This window comes from Spermophilus citellus (assembly GCF_964194105.1).
Source record: "Spermophilus citellus genome assembly, chromosome: 8".
Taxonomy (NCBI): Eukaryota; Metazoa; Chordata; class Mammalia; order Rodentia; family Sciuridae; genus Spermophilus; species Spermophilus citellus.
In genome coordinates this window covers 118,464,277-118,480,384 of record NC_138189.1, presented here as the reverse complement: position 1 = coordinate 118,480,384, position 16,108 = coordinate 118,464,277, and positions in this window count along the sequence as shown.

The window sequence follows — 16,108 nt, the reverse complement described above, 5'->3', positions numbered from 1 at the left end:
GGTTATTTTTGTGAACAGCCTGATGTTTGGGACCTTTTTATTTTTTTTTTCAAAATAAACAAGTCCTTATTAAACCATGAATTTGGAGAAAAAAAGAAATAAATCTGTTTTTTACATATTAAATTTAAATTAACACCCTTATATACTAACAAGAATTTGTATATAGCCCTGAAGAGAAGAACAAAGAATATGGATTTCAAAACTGTTTTATTCATTTTAAATAGGATTGAGGTAATGAAGATAAGAATATAGACAAGCAGAAAAATTTCCCTACCTTGCCCCTGGATGGCAATTCCACAATTGGAAATCGGGGCATCAGATTGCTTAATAATGTTCATAAAGAGTGAACAACAATGTTTATGATAAGCTTAATATTTTTTATTCTTTAAAAAGTTAAGCAAATATATTGTCTTCCTTCAAAATATATAGTAAGGGATGTAATTTTATAAAAAGTCATTGATTTAACCCATTAAGAAAACACAGTATTGATGGAGTTGTCTGAGATCTCGAGGACTGGGGTGGACTTGCAGATGTTAAGGAGTTAATGTCCTCTGAGCTCTTGGCAGGCCAGAGCAAGAAAGAGCAGACTGTTCTCAGGGCATGCTCAGTTGACATGATCAGATTTGTCAAGTTTCTCTTGAGATTGTGGACTTGCTTCAAGTTTTTTCCTTGTGGTGGAGTTATTTGGGGAATGTTCCTGTTAGTTCATGCTTAGCTGCTAGTATAAGATCTAGGACAAAGATTAAGAATATAAATGTAAACATAGCGTTGTTTTTAAAAAGAAATTTTTGTATTTTGTCTGTCTAATCTCAAGGTTGCATTCCATGTTTGGGAACCCACTGTAAACTATAAAATGCTGTTCTTGCCAATAATAAACATCCTTAGCTGCACCAAGTTTTGGGTCCCCTGTGTCCCTTCTTTCATCTTGCTTGGCTCTTCAGTCCCCATCAACACAGTATCATTTAAAGTCACACAGATTGTTTTGACTCTCAATAAAATAATGTAATAATAATAAAAAAACAGAATCATAAATGGCTAGCACAAGGATAGAATTTAGATGCCACCTACTTTAATTTTGTCATTCATTCTAAGACAAGTTTAGGTCTTCACATGCAAAAAATAAGCCAAACTCAGAATGCTCAGAGGGAACTTAGCCAAGTAATTTATGGCTAAACAAGGAACTAAAGATATCCAAGTAAACAGACTTCATACTGCTCATAGATTTACAGTGTGTAGGTAGACAGTATGTCTTTCAGAAGTACAGATGAGATCTATTAATCTTTTATTCAGGATACTGCTCTGGAAAACTTCTGAATCAATACTATTTAACCACTATTATCAGCACAAGTAAACAACAATAATATCAGAAATCCAAGATTGAAATGGGAGACAGCTAGACTGAAAGTGTGTGTTCTTACTTTTTTTGTGATTCTGAAAAACTGAAAAGTTGTGAATAACTATCCAAGACCCACAGTAATAGACTGAGAAACCCTCCTAAGGAGAACAATAAAATAAATGTTGAAAGCCAACTTCAGGTAAAACAACTAAGAATTTTATCAACATTTACTTTTTACTTTTTCTCAAGAATTTAGAATTCTAGGGGCTTGGAATGTGGCTTGGCGGTAGACTGAAGAAGGCCTGGGTTCAATTCCTAGTATTGGAGAGAGAGAGAGAGAGAGAGAGAGAGAGAGAGAAACAAAAATAAAAAAAGATTTTAGAATGCTTCTAATTTCTAAGATCAGCTTAAGTTCAGTTAATTCTCAGGTTCTGTGTTTGTAGATGTGAATGGCTGGGGAAAGAGTAGAGGAAAAGTGTAAGAAAATGACAAAGTTCCTTCTATCCTGAAGACATCAATTAAAATCATTGCAAATCTTATATTTGTGTAATTTCATGTTTGTGTTTTTGTGTAATGTTTAAGTTAAACAAAGGTTTTGTGGACTTAGTTAAGAAAGAAATTTGAAAGACTGGCAACCAACTGAATTTTCATCATTACTTACCTAATAATTTACAATGGAACACCTCATCCCCAGTTTTTTTTTAAACAAACATATCTTATACTTCAAATAAATTCTTATAAAAAGATATCCCTGCACCCCCACCCATTTTTACCACTCAGAGATCTGAAGATTTTTCATTTTTATGTTTGGAAAATGCACAAAAAATGCATTCTTTTCTATTTTCTATGTTGTTCTTTACATCAATATTAGCTTTTAGGCTTTTCAAAGATCTTAAAAAGTTGCAGAGATCTTTACAATATTTTTACTAGCAATATGGACTTAGATAAATAGTTCCTTTTTAAAAAGAACTTACCTGTTATGAAATGAGTCAGTAATTAATATTATCATTTCAATTGGAAAATAGTCAATATCTGTTGCAATACTGTAATATTTACCTATTACCCCTATATTATATTAAAGTGGAACAATTTTTAAAAAGCTATAGACTTCAAGTTACAGAAATGTGGATTATTTTATTAGGTTATAATCAAGAAATGTTTGGTAATGAAGTGATACAAGCAACAACAAAAAAATGAAGAATGGTATGCAGTCTAAGTATTCTATTTGTACATAAAATATTTTTAACTAAAGAAGCTATTAATTGAGCTAACTAGTAAAATCAAACAGTTGTTCCTTTAAACAGTTTTGAAACCAACAACAAAAGGCAAAAATTATATTTATGAGAAGCTAAAACTACATTTTTTGTGACACCTAGAGTACTGAAACCAATCCATGACAATGTTAAAATGTACAAAATGGCTTAATTATATTTTATGTATAAGTACTAGTTAATTCAAAGAAATATATTCTAAACACATTACATGAAACATTGTATATATAAAAATTATATACTTATATAATAATCTAAATAATGCTATCAGTTATAAAAACTTTCATATATCTTACAGACTTAAATATATCTTTTAAAAAGCTATATGTTCATTTTTCAATTTCTGAAAGAAAGTCTAAGTCATTTCTAAGAGACATGTACAGTAAAACATGTTCATCAGACCTGAAGGAAAACTGAATTTCACTCATTATTGCTTTCAATAAAAGCAAAAATATTAGCAATCTATAAGACTAGACAAATAATTCTAAACAATGTTTCCCCATAATACAAGATTTTAAATACAAAGTGATTTAAATTAATAACAAAAATGTCTTGTTCTTTCTGTCAATAAGTCTAGAGACAATTTTTTATTATTTCCACATTTTTACAATATGGTACAGTAAATGAGGCTTATGTGAGGTTAATTATACTTGCATTGTACTGTATCTAAATTCTTTAAGTCTTTCCTATTTCTGAATGACATAATGATCACTTACAACAAATATGCTCACAAAAACAAGTAAAATTATTAGTGTAAATAAATTGACATCCAGATCAGCTTACATCTTCAGACAGAAAAATTGAAAAATAGCCTAATATAGAGATTTACTAGTAAGCAAAAATTAGGTAGGTATGTAGAGAGAAAGATAGACACAAACACATAAAGATAGATATAGATAATGGCATATAGATGTATTATTGGATGGATAGGGCAACCAATGAATACATGTTGGCTATAATCCACAGTACCCTCACCCTCTGCAGTATATTCCACTCACATGTTGAATAATGAATACATGCCTGCAGGGAACAGACTCATTTGGAATGGAAAGAAAAATGAAAGCAACACCTTAATCACTGCCACGCCTTTCAAGGTTTTTTCTTTGATGTTTCCCCTATCTAGTCTCTGGAAATTTTTCCCTTATTCACTCTGCTTCATGACTATATATATATATATATATATATATATATATACACACACACACACACTATAAACAGAAAGATGACCCTTGAGAATATCTACTTATTTGCCAATTCATGTTTTATATCCAGATACAAGTTTGACATTCCTAAGAGTGCTTACAATCACATTTGTCAGCCTATTCCACAGTCGGAGCCACTAGCATGATGGTAGAAATTTCTTTCACTTACAACATATTTGTTTTCAAGTTGTAAAGAAACTATACCACAAAGCCAGCATGATTTTATGGGTAAAACAACAGCAACATTTTCATTGATGATAGGAAAAAAGTAACTCCTGTTTTATGATAAATTTTCCCAGAAGTAGTGCCTGAGACATGAATTCAAGTGCAAGTAGTTTACTTGGCAGGTAATCCTGAAAAATATTGATAGTGTAGAGTGGAAATATAACTGCAAAGGGAAGGGAGCCGATAGAGAGTAAGGAAATGAGCAATTTTACCCAATGGTACCAATGGGAGATATCTGTAAGACTCTAGTTGTCCTATGAAAGGGGCAAATGTGTTAATGTCGTATTGCTGCCCTAACATATTACCAAAAATTTAGTTCCTCACATCAACACAAATTTATTATCTTAAAATTCTGTAAGTTAGACACCCCAAATGGGCTTCATTGGACTATAATTAAGGTATTGGGGGTTGCGTTCTCAATTCTGGAGGTTCTGCAGGATATTTTGTTTTTCTCCACTTCTAAAATTGGCCCATTCATCAACTGTATCTCCTTGCATCTTGAAAGGTGCTCCTGTGATGATCTTTTCTTACATCAGATTTCGACACATTCTTCTGTCTTACTTGTAAAGGGTTTTTATAATCATAAAACCACTAGACCTAGTTGCATAGTCCAGGAAAATCTTTTTTTAAGTGTCAGTTCAGTAGCAACCATAATTCTATCCACAAACTTATTACCACCACCGACAAGTACCTAACATTCCTAGGTTCTAAGAATCTAACCTGGGTGTAGGGTTAATTATTAGAAGAATTCTCCTAAGCATAACTCTTGACAAATTTATTTTAACTCTTGGCCCATCTGTGGCTCAGCATGCTTCTGCAGCAAAGTTCATACTTCATGAAAAGTCTTAGATGTTTGCGTTAAGAACATGCATATATGGGACTATTTTGTTCTGATGTTGTTCATTACAATTCATTCCACACATGTCCACACAATACACTTATTCAGTTCTGTCACTGTCTGTCCAGGTAATAACCAGTAATAATTTATAAATTAAATTTTAAAAAACTAAACAAAAGAATAATTAGAATCATTAATCTGTTGGTTCCAAAATTAGATGAAAAAAAAAAAAAGACATCTCTCTACTCTGTCACAAAGTAGACTGTCCATCTATTGTATTATCCCAGACTTTTTCCTAGGAAATTTGGCCACTGGTTATTGAACTCTTGTCAATATGGAGATACTGCATTTCCCTTTTGATGATTAACCCTAGACATGAAACACCAGGAAGCATCCACCCAGTGATATGCCTTGAAATGTTAAGATACATTTTCCTGCCTCACACTATAGAAAATTAAGCCCTACGGCCTTAAGAAGCTTACTATTAATTATTCTTATCTGTACAAAAACTGGTACATTGTTTGCTGGTCTAGAGGTATAAAGATTTCAAAATGATTATGTGGTAGACTTAGCTTAAAATTTAGTGAGTAAAGGTGAAGAATAGATGCAGGCTATAAGTAGGCACATTGCATAGCATTTAAAAAGTAACAAACTATTTGAATATTGTTCTACTTCTTATTATCAACATGCAATAGAAATTTTAAACAATATTATTGATAAAATCACATCTCTTTCAGTGTGAATATTTCTACCACTCTTTGTCCCTCCACTTTCTGCTCCACCATTGATATATCACTTCTGTGGCAAGGTCATAGCATCCATCCATCCCTTCTCCCACAAAAAGAAACAAGATCTCTAATTCAGTAGACCCAATTCCAGGGAAAGTTGTTGAGATGGATCATTAGAAGAGCCGCATATAATTCTAGCTATATTAAATTTTTCTCTAAACTAGCATATTTTTATTATTGTAATCATAGTATTATATAAAGGATATTAATTCAAAATATATATAATCTGCTCAAATATGCAGTTTTTCCCCCAAGCTTGTGTCTTAGCTTCCTGCCCCTTTTGAGCCCATTAGAAGTTTTCTATACACTGTTATCTTCCATAAAGCAGTATATGAAAAATATCATATTATCATATTCTTAAATAGAGAAAAGAGGTCTTGAGGACCTATAATTGTCATATCTCCTTTGTAATAAAGTTAGTTTCTTTCACCAAGGTGTTTTTTTTAATGTAACATTCAAAATCATTAAATCAGACACTTTTGAGAATTTTACAAAGCACTTCTGCCAAGTCAATAAGAAGGAAAAAGTATATCCAGAATATACATTGATCCCAATAAAGGTGAATCATTGCTTTCTCCAGGATAGAAGAGATCTAATGAAATCAACTTGGTAGCAGGGGTTGATTGGTTTCCCAAGGAAAGGTATATATTGAAGGCTCAACATTAGATTCTGTACATGTAAAAGAGGGTGGATCTGCAATAGTTCTCCACTGTGAATACTGCTTTAGCTACTGTGACAGCTGAAAATTTCATGTATAATAGGGAAATCGCATGGAAATGGAAGGTGATCCTCAGGGTTATACAAAATTACATATAAGAGGAAAGGAGGGGTAAGAGAAGAATAATACAAGTGGAAGAAATGATTTACAGTAGAGGGGGTAGAGAGAGAAAAGGGGAGGGGAGGGGAGGGGAGGGGAGGGGAAGGGGATAGTAGAGAATAGGATAGACAGCAGAATACATCAGACACTAGAATGGCAATATGTAAATCAATGGAAGTGTAACTGATGTGATACAGCAATCTGTATACGGGGTAAAAATGGGAGTTCATAACCCACTTGAATCAAACTGTGAAATATGATATATTAAGAACTATGTAATGTTTTGAACGACCAACAATAAAAAAAATAAAATTAAAAAAAAAGAGAGAAGGAAGAAAAAAAAATAGTTACTGACAAGAGACACGGATAGTGCAACATTTTGTGCTAAATTCTACTCTCAAATCTTCTCCCAGTCTTCTTTGTTCTGGGGCTTCCTACAATCCACAAGGTAATCAGGTAATAGTAATTCAAAAGTAAATGTATATACTCACATTATGCCACTTTTCCTCCCATATAAAGGTAATAAACTGCTACTGAAAGGATTGGTAAAATCTTCCCTCACATTGATTTTTGAGGCCACCATGAGCAAAGGTACAGAGAAGCAGCAGTCAATGTTTAGTTCAATAGATTATATTGAGAACCAACCTGATTTTTCTCCTTTGCTTGTGGGAATTCCTCAGAAGGCTACAGAAATTAACTAGAGTAGAGGCATTTGTACAGCATTAATGGGTTTCATCACTATCTGACACTCCATGTCTGAAAATTATATCTAAGAACAAACCTTGCTCACTACCTTGAGTGTACCACCTCTATTTTAAGAGACTGACTCTATTCATACTCAAACTTATGAAATGGTACTGTGTTAGGGGTTTTCCTCATTGTGACCAAAATATGTAACCAAAACAACCTAGAGGTCTCAGTCCATATTTGACAAACCTCATTGCTCTGGGCCTGAGATGAGGCAGAACACCATGGCAAAAAAGGCATTATGGAGGAAGGCTGCACATGTCAACCATAGTCAGGAAGTAGGGGTGGGGAGGAGATAGAAACAAAACATAAACTAAAGAAACATCCCTCAATAATCCCTCAATAACCTAGTTCCTCTAAGGATGCCCCACCTGCCTATAGTTAGGAATCCGTTAATAGTTCTTTAAAATTAATAATCCATCACATGGATTAATCCACTGATTATATAATCGGTCTCATGATCTAATCATTTAACCTCCTGAATTAACACAGGGTCTTTAGGGGATCCCTCTTATTCAAATTATAACAATGGTTCATTATGCAGCTCATGGTACCCAGTTCTGGCACAAAGCCAAATAAGGTGTGAAGGTCAGATAGTCTAAACTATGGCCAAATAGTATATCTGCTTTTCAAATGATGAATGATTCTGTATAGTAGGAGTGTAACTTTGAATCACACTATTGGATGTATCTATTCCCCTTTTGGTTCAAATATTTAAGCTTGCAAGGATGTCCACAGATTGTCCTTATCTTCCTTTTATACCTCTAACATCTGTTCCATTGTAGGAATTAAATTGTAGTCATTTAAACTTTAGTATGGATATGCTAAAAGTGCTCTTTTTATTGCTAAGTTATGCAATATGGTTTTTTAATATATTATAGAGGATATTCTAGTACACACTAAATAAAAAGGAAACCAAAATTTCCCTGAAAAGAATAAGATAGTGTATGGTATAAGTCATTGGGGATTTGTTGAAACTTTTTTGATTCTATACTATGACAAAATAAGAGAGGTAACAACCTTCGAAAATACTATAAATGTACACTGCTTTCCATCTCAGGTGAATAAAGCACTTTTCATTTAACTTTTCTAATGGAAATTAAAAATAACCCATTTGTTAGATGAATAAAAAATTCCAAAGTCTTAGTTGATTTACTTTTTAATTTTTTAAAAATGTATTAACTTGCTGGTTGTGGAGGAGCATACTTGTAATGCCTGCAGCTTGGGAAGGTGAAGCAGGAGGATTGCAACTTCAAAGTCAGCCAGAGCAACTTTGTGAGGCTCTAAGCAATTTAGCAAGAACATTTTTAAAAAAAGGGCTAGAATATATCCCAGTGGTTAAGCACCTAGGTTTAACCATTCAATAGAGATGGAGACTGTTTGTATGATTTAAAGTTCAAACCTTGTGTTCAGTCAAAGCAGTTATCTGCATCCCAGTCATCAAGAATTCCCCTGAGCTAAAAACAAAGTCAAGGAATAATACCAGCAAGTTGCCGGTGCAGTCTATAGAGGGCTTTTACAGTTTCCCAGTTATCAGGCCTCTGAGGAAATGTTTGGTGTCTGGTCACTGGGAGGTATAGGTGACACCGGGTAAAATGTCCTATCCAATTTAATGAAGGTACAGCCACCCATGATTGTCACAAACCCACAGGGTTCCATGGGGCACTCATACCTTTTCTATTAATATCTGATTTGATAGTCCAACAAGAAACTGCAGGGATCCAACCCAAAGTGTTCTGTACCTTCCATTTTCTCCAAACACAGGGAAATCAGACATCTTAGTTCTACAGTTTTATAAGGAAATCAGGCCATTCCATCCCAGACAGAGTACCCCAACCATGGGTGAGAGGCCTTGAGTTGTGCCTGGACTGTTATTACAATGAATGCCTTAGTCTCATCCAGTATTGAAGTGACAATAAAAAGCTTTCTGAGCCATGTCCAATGTCCAGGGACATAGTCCAGATTTTCCAGGATAGTCCAGCAGCAGAACTCACAGACACTTCAGTGCATATCAAGCAGGCAGAGACCTTGAGGTAAATGCTGGCATAGGCGTGTTCCCATTCTACGGTGTTGTTAGCAAGGACACACCTATGGATAAAAGGACAAAGTAGCTATTGGAATTATTACAGGTAATTTACATCCATCTGAGAAAATATATGCCTGCTTTGCATCCCAGGAAAGCACAGATATCACCTGTGGCCTTTAAAATTTGTGTCCCATCTGTAGGACCTGGCCAAGTCACATGTACCTGGGGAGGGGGCATTTGTTAGTAAACTATGGTGTCACAAGGAGATTGCACTCCAAACCTTTATCATGGGGTTATCAGAGCTACACAATGAAGGTAGGGATTTTATTGTTCAGGATCATATCTAAGCCACAGTTCATCCCAATTCAATTCAGTGGGAGAAGTAAAAATATTACTTTTCTTTCCAAACCCAGGCTTAAGTACAGCATCCTTTGTAGTCACCTTGACATGTACTGGAGTCCAGTGCAGAAAAGCCTCCAGAATAGCTGGTACCCTTCATTTTGGGATGCTCATGCAGAGCTCCCACAACTACCCATGGATGCTGTGCCCACCCCTATATAGTAGGCGGGTTGACTCCAGTTTTGAGCCCTTGCTTAAGCAGACCATTGTATCTATCATGCCTGTTGCCTGTGGGTTGTATGGGTCATGCAACTTTCATTGAATTGGTAACTGAGCTGTCCATAACTGTACATCTTGACCTGTCAAATGGGTACATTGATCCTTTTTATTGTGATAACCTGGCTGAACAAGACTGTTAACACTGTAAGGGCACTGATCATAGTAAGCTGATTGATTTGACCATAGGCCAGGCAAACAAAATACTGGTGACTGCTATCAAGACAAAAATGGCTCCCTCCATCCTTTGTAAAGGGCTAATATAGTTAACCTTCCATCTTGTCAAGAGGACACACATGGTTGCAAGGAATCAAAGCTGTGGGTACTCCTGACCACAGCTTACACATGTGTGGTAGGCATCTACCAGGGAATTCCATGTTAAAGTTTAACTTTAACTTTCATGTGATTTTCACATCTGCATACTGTAGGCAGTGATGCAACCAAGCATCCAGGCCAGTGGGAAGTGACCTTGAGGCAAATGCTGAATCAGGATGTTGATGACCTTGGTTACATACTAAAAACATAGCCCTGCCTGAAGTCCTGGTAAGGAAACCTAATTATAGCCATGTTGGGTCTGCCAAACACTATCTAATTTGGCTCTGGGAAGAAACAACTTGATTTGCTAGTCATTGCCATGCAAGAGATGAGTGTCTCTCTAAATGTTACCTAAGATTACTCTATATGATTGCTATTGTGGACTTACTGCCTTTTATTTTATGAAGTTTTTTTTATACATGGTGATTATATGCTAACCCCTGATTTCTGCCTTCCAAGAATCCTAATATCTTCATATACACAGGTAGACCAATTTCATCCTACCATCAATCCTTGCCCACAAAGTACAGTAACCACAAAGTTTCTCAGATGTACCAGTGTCTCCCTTGATAGTACACTTATTCTCTTGTAAAGAGGTGCTCTCTATATTCTTCTGGGAAGCACTCTTAGCCCCTGGGTCCTCTGATCTTATATAACAATTCATTCTACTGTGTTTAATTGCAGAACCATTCAAACTCACAATCAATATTCTGCCATGGTAGTTGTGGGAGCTCCAACTCATTAACTGTAAACTATATTAATTGCAAGCTTCCAATAGCCATTCTGGATGCATATTATACCTTCAGTTTTCCTTGTCAGTATGTTAAACTTTAAGTCATGGAAAAGTGCCCTCATTTCAATAAAATTCTCCTTTGCCTACGTAATTTTTTCCTTTCTTCACTGGTCCAAACCCATTAAGATCTTTTCAGAGGTATTATCCTGCAGTTGCTGTCAGTGCATATTAAGTACATTATTTAGGTATTTGGTGAATAGTTTTTGTTTGTTTTCTTTTCACAATAGGGACAGCTCTTTAGGGCTTCACACTTGCTATTAATGTAGAATTTATGAGGAAATCATGAGGAGGATAAACACAATCATGTAAAGCATCTTTCTCAGATGAGAATTCTGTGTGTACTTCACTTAAAGATTGTTTTACTCTAATGAGAGGGAAAGGGTCACCACTACTAATCTAGAATGTTCAGAGAAGTTGTGAATTCAAGGTTCTCAAGCACTTCCCACAAAATAACAATCCTTGGGCTTTCAGTTGCACTTTGACCTATCAGAGTTTAGAGTTTATCAGAGCATAGGAATCTTGCTAGCAAGTGGATTTCAGCTTCCTTGAAAATTCTGCAACTTTTACTGGTGACTCCTGGACCAGATCTCTATTGTAGTCTAACACCTGCATGCAAGAAATGAGTATCTCTCTAAATGTTAAAATGGTGATCTTTCAACTTCCACATTGTACCATAAATTGATAAATCCTCAAATGGTTATTTTCTTCCTTTGAAGTTTAAAAACTTGACCATTAATAACTATCAAACCACTTTTCAATTCTTATAATTGCCATTCCCCTCATAACTATTAGGTGCTCACTACTGCATAAAACAGTATGTTGCTTTCTGCCTTTCATTCCTTCTCAAGCAAAAAAAAAATCCTCATAATTGGTAGTACTAATGTGATTTAGGGATTATAATTACTCCAGTTATAAAGGTAAGATGGTTTACTTGTTGTCATCTGATCAGTGAGAAATATAGGTATAAAATTTCATTGTAAGAGTCTCCATCCTACAACAATTTCTGTTCCTAATTGACTTAGATAAACCCTTCAATTCCAATGAAGGGAAAAAAATAAAAATCTTAAGTACTCATTTGAGACATTTGAGTCAAAATTTGTATTAAATGAGTCCGGGAATATGTGCAACAGGGTCTTAATTTCACTTTCTCCATATGGAAGACAGCAAAGATCACTCCTTAGAATTATGCCATCCTGGTGATTTGAAAGCTGGCATATTTCCTTTTCTAGAAGAGTGTTTAACTTTTTCACCACTATGACCAAAATACCTGACAAGAACAGTTTTAGAGAAGGAAAAGTTTATTTGGGGCTCAGGTTTTCACAGGTATCAGAACACAGATGGCCAACTTCATTGCTCTGGACTCAAGGTGAAGCAGAACGTCATGGGCAAGGATGTGGAGGAAGAAAGCAGCTCAGAACGTGTTAATTACGAAGCAATGAGAGCTCCATTCAGAAGGAGCAAACTATGTACTTCAAAGGGAAGCATCCTATAATCTACCTGCTCCAGCCACATCCCACCTGCCTACAGTTACCTTCTAGTTAATCCACTGAAGTGGATCAATGCATGGATTACTTTTTGGCTCTCATAACCCAAACATTTCACTTCTAAACTTTCTTTCATTGTCTCACACATAAGTTTTTAGGGGACAACTCACATCTAGACCATATCTAAATATAGCAACAGAATAATATTCTACCAAAATTTTCAAGTTCCGATCCTCAAAAATTGCAAACATTTTACATTGCATGTCACACACACTGAAGATAAAGTTACAGATAAAATTTAAATTGGTAATCACATAGTCTTAAAGTAAGGAGGTCTCACTGGATTGTGTAGATAGGTTTAAATACAACCAACAAAGTCCTTACACATGGTAAAGGGAGGTAGAATAGGCTTGTAAGTTCAGAGTTATTGATGTGAAAAGTATGTGACCTGCCATTACTGTTGTACAGAGGGAATAAGGAAGATATACACTGAGGAATGTGTGTAGCCTTTAGCAACTGGGAAGGCAGTGAAGTATATTATCCCCTATAGTCTCCAGAAAGAAGCACTTTACTGTCAACACATTGATTTTATCCCAGTGAGACAGTGCCAAAATTTTGACCTATATAATTGTGATATAATACACTTGTACTGCTCAAGTCACTTAATTTGAGGAGATTTAGTATAACATCAATAGAAAACAGAGCCTAACATTCATGGCCTATTCAGCACAATGACTATATCCATTTCTATAGTGAAAATAAAAGGTCTCAAGCAGTGTTTCAGGTGCTTCCAGTAAAAAAAAAAAAAAAAAAAAAAAAAAAAGCTGTCATAGTCAGAGGTGTCAACACTGTCTTTTTATAAGTATATCTAAAATTATTTTCATGAGGTAGAATTATTTTGTAATAGTCAAAATGGTTGCAAGAAGAAAAAAATGGAAAAGAAAGCTTTGTCTTAGCTACAGATTATGTGTTGTTTTCTTGAAAAACTAAAAAAAAAGGGTTCTCACTGTAATATGATAAGATGAAATGATTGGCAACAAAAATGGTATATGAAAATACCCAACAAATATCAGTCTGTTAGAAGATAAAATGAATAAACATAATAAACATTCTTATATTAGTTTACCATTGCTGCACAACAAATGTATCAAATTTTTGGCTTATGATGTCACCTATTTATGAGTGCACAATTTTGTTTTCTTCGTTCAGCACAGCATGGCTGGTTCTATGCCTTAACTGAAATCAAGAGTCATCTGGCTGAATTTCATATGAAGTTCACAATCCTGTCCAACTTTATTTCTGTTATTGACAAGGTTGAATCCCTTAAGGTTGTCTTTATTGAAGTCTGTGTTTTCTTCTGGCTCTTGACCAGGGACCAATCACTTCCTAGCTGTAACCTTCAAGCCATTTCCCGATGAGATATTTCATCTTCAAGCCAGCGATAAAGTGTTGAATTCTTCCAGTGCTTCAAAATGTCTAACCTCCCCTCCCACAAACCATTGAAGAAAACTCTGCCTTTAAAGAGCTCATGTGGTGTCCAACCTATCCAGATTAATCCTTTTTTTTCCTATAGAACATGATATAATCATGCTGGTGATGGCTCATCATATTTACTGATTCCATATGTGAGGAAGGGATTATAAAAAAAAATAGAAGGTAATTGTGATGTATCTTAGAATTCTGTCTACAAAAATGTTTATTTATACCAGAATAAATATTTAAATATTTAAGAATCACCTTAAGATATCTGTAATATAGGTATAAATAAAGTTTAAACTATGACTCTATGGCACAGAAATTATTATTATTTTTTTAAAAAACAGGTAATTTTGTTATTGAAAAAAACAGATTCAAATAAAATATATAAAATATCTTTATATATTTAATAATTCTAACAAAGCACTTAAACTTTTTTCTCTTCATAGGGACATAGACTACTTGATCTTAAGTTTATAAGTAAAATTCAAACTAGAAAATAATAAAAATATAAGAACAGGCATAATAGATGATGTAGTAATTACTTCCTAAGTGACAAATATCTTATAATGTCATTCAAATAATTACAACAGTAAGATGCCATAATGAAATGAAATGCAATGAAATAAATAAAAGAGAAAATGTGGAATACCTCAAAGGTGTTGTTTTATAACTGTGAGATATAAGTAAAAAAATGATGTTACTTACTGGTTAGTCTTTTTTGGAAGATAAGTTGGACCAAAACTCATAAACTCAACCAAAATATTAGAAAGATGATCAAAGATATAAATATCAAAATAGAAAAAATCAATTTTTTGGTAATGTTGAAAAGAAGATTTTTAACAACACACGTTGTTGAGAGGGTAGAGGGGATAATTAGTATTTTGCATATATGTAAAATATATTGGTGTAATCACTAGGGAAGAAAATGTGCACACATTGTGTATAGATCACATATATACGTATACCTAAACATACATGGAACAGGTATAAAATATTTTTTATTTTGTACCTTGAAATTACTGTTTACTTCTGAAGATTTTCTTGCTATGTATTTGCTACCCTGTTATCAGAACTAACAGTGTTCCTCTCCAACACAGTGATGTCATTCTCAGATGACACAGAGGGTGATTTTATAAGAAGTGGTGGCAATATCTCAACAAGATATTCATTTAAATTTGTGTCTAAAAGGGAAAAGTGTACTTCTATGATGAAAGTCTCAATAAATGCCTCAGTTTTTATGAGCTTTGCTTTGGAAATGTGTCTGTTTCAGAACCTCTCTTTTTAGCTAAATAGATGTCATATTCTGCTTGATGAAGAATCAGCCAGAGGAATATCATGGTGGAAAAACACCACCCAAATCACATGAACAATTTCCTAAAGGCATTTTTTGAAATAGTTTAATCAAAATTTGGGAATGTTTAACCAAAATTAGACCATAAATTTACATAAAATGTTGATAGCTTGTGAAATATTAAAAAATGGTGATGTCCAAGATATTTATAAACTGTGTTCATGCATCTTATATTCTATTGTAACTTAAAGCTGAATTATTATCCAAGGTCTGCATGGCTATCTCAAGATTATGGAACTCAAACTTAGTAATAATGATAATTTTCTCACTGTTGTAAACATTCTAAAAATCTGACAACATATTTTTTTCTATAAATTTAATTTATAGAAATAATTTACAAATGACAAACATTAAAATAATGAAACAAGACGTTTAAATTTATTTTCAAACCAACATTATTTGCTTCTCACAGATTTGGCACGTACAAAGTATATGTTATATGAAATATATACAAGCATACTTTCATTTCAGCAACAAATATGGTGGCATTTATTCAATTTGCAAGTGTAAATAGAAAGCATATGAGAAAAAGGTTGTATAACACTTGTAGAGTACATGCTGTGTCTTCTTTTTGACATTTAATACTCAGGTTCTCACTAGTTTGTTCTGAAATGTAAATAAAATGCTGTTTGTAATTGTTAGGGAAAGTAGAAAAGTGATAAAGATTGAACAAAAAATAAATTCATTGTTAGTTTTATTTTAAAGATGGTTTCTTATTTATTCTACCCAAAGACAAAAGGAGAGGAAAAAAAGAAAGAAAGAAAGAAAGAAGAAAGAAAGAAAGAAAGAAAGAAAGAAAGAAAGAAAGAAAGAAAGAAAGA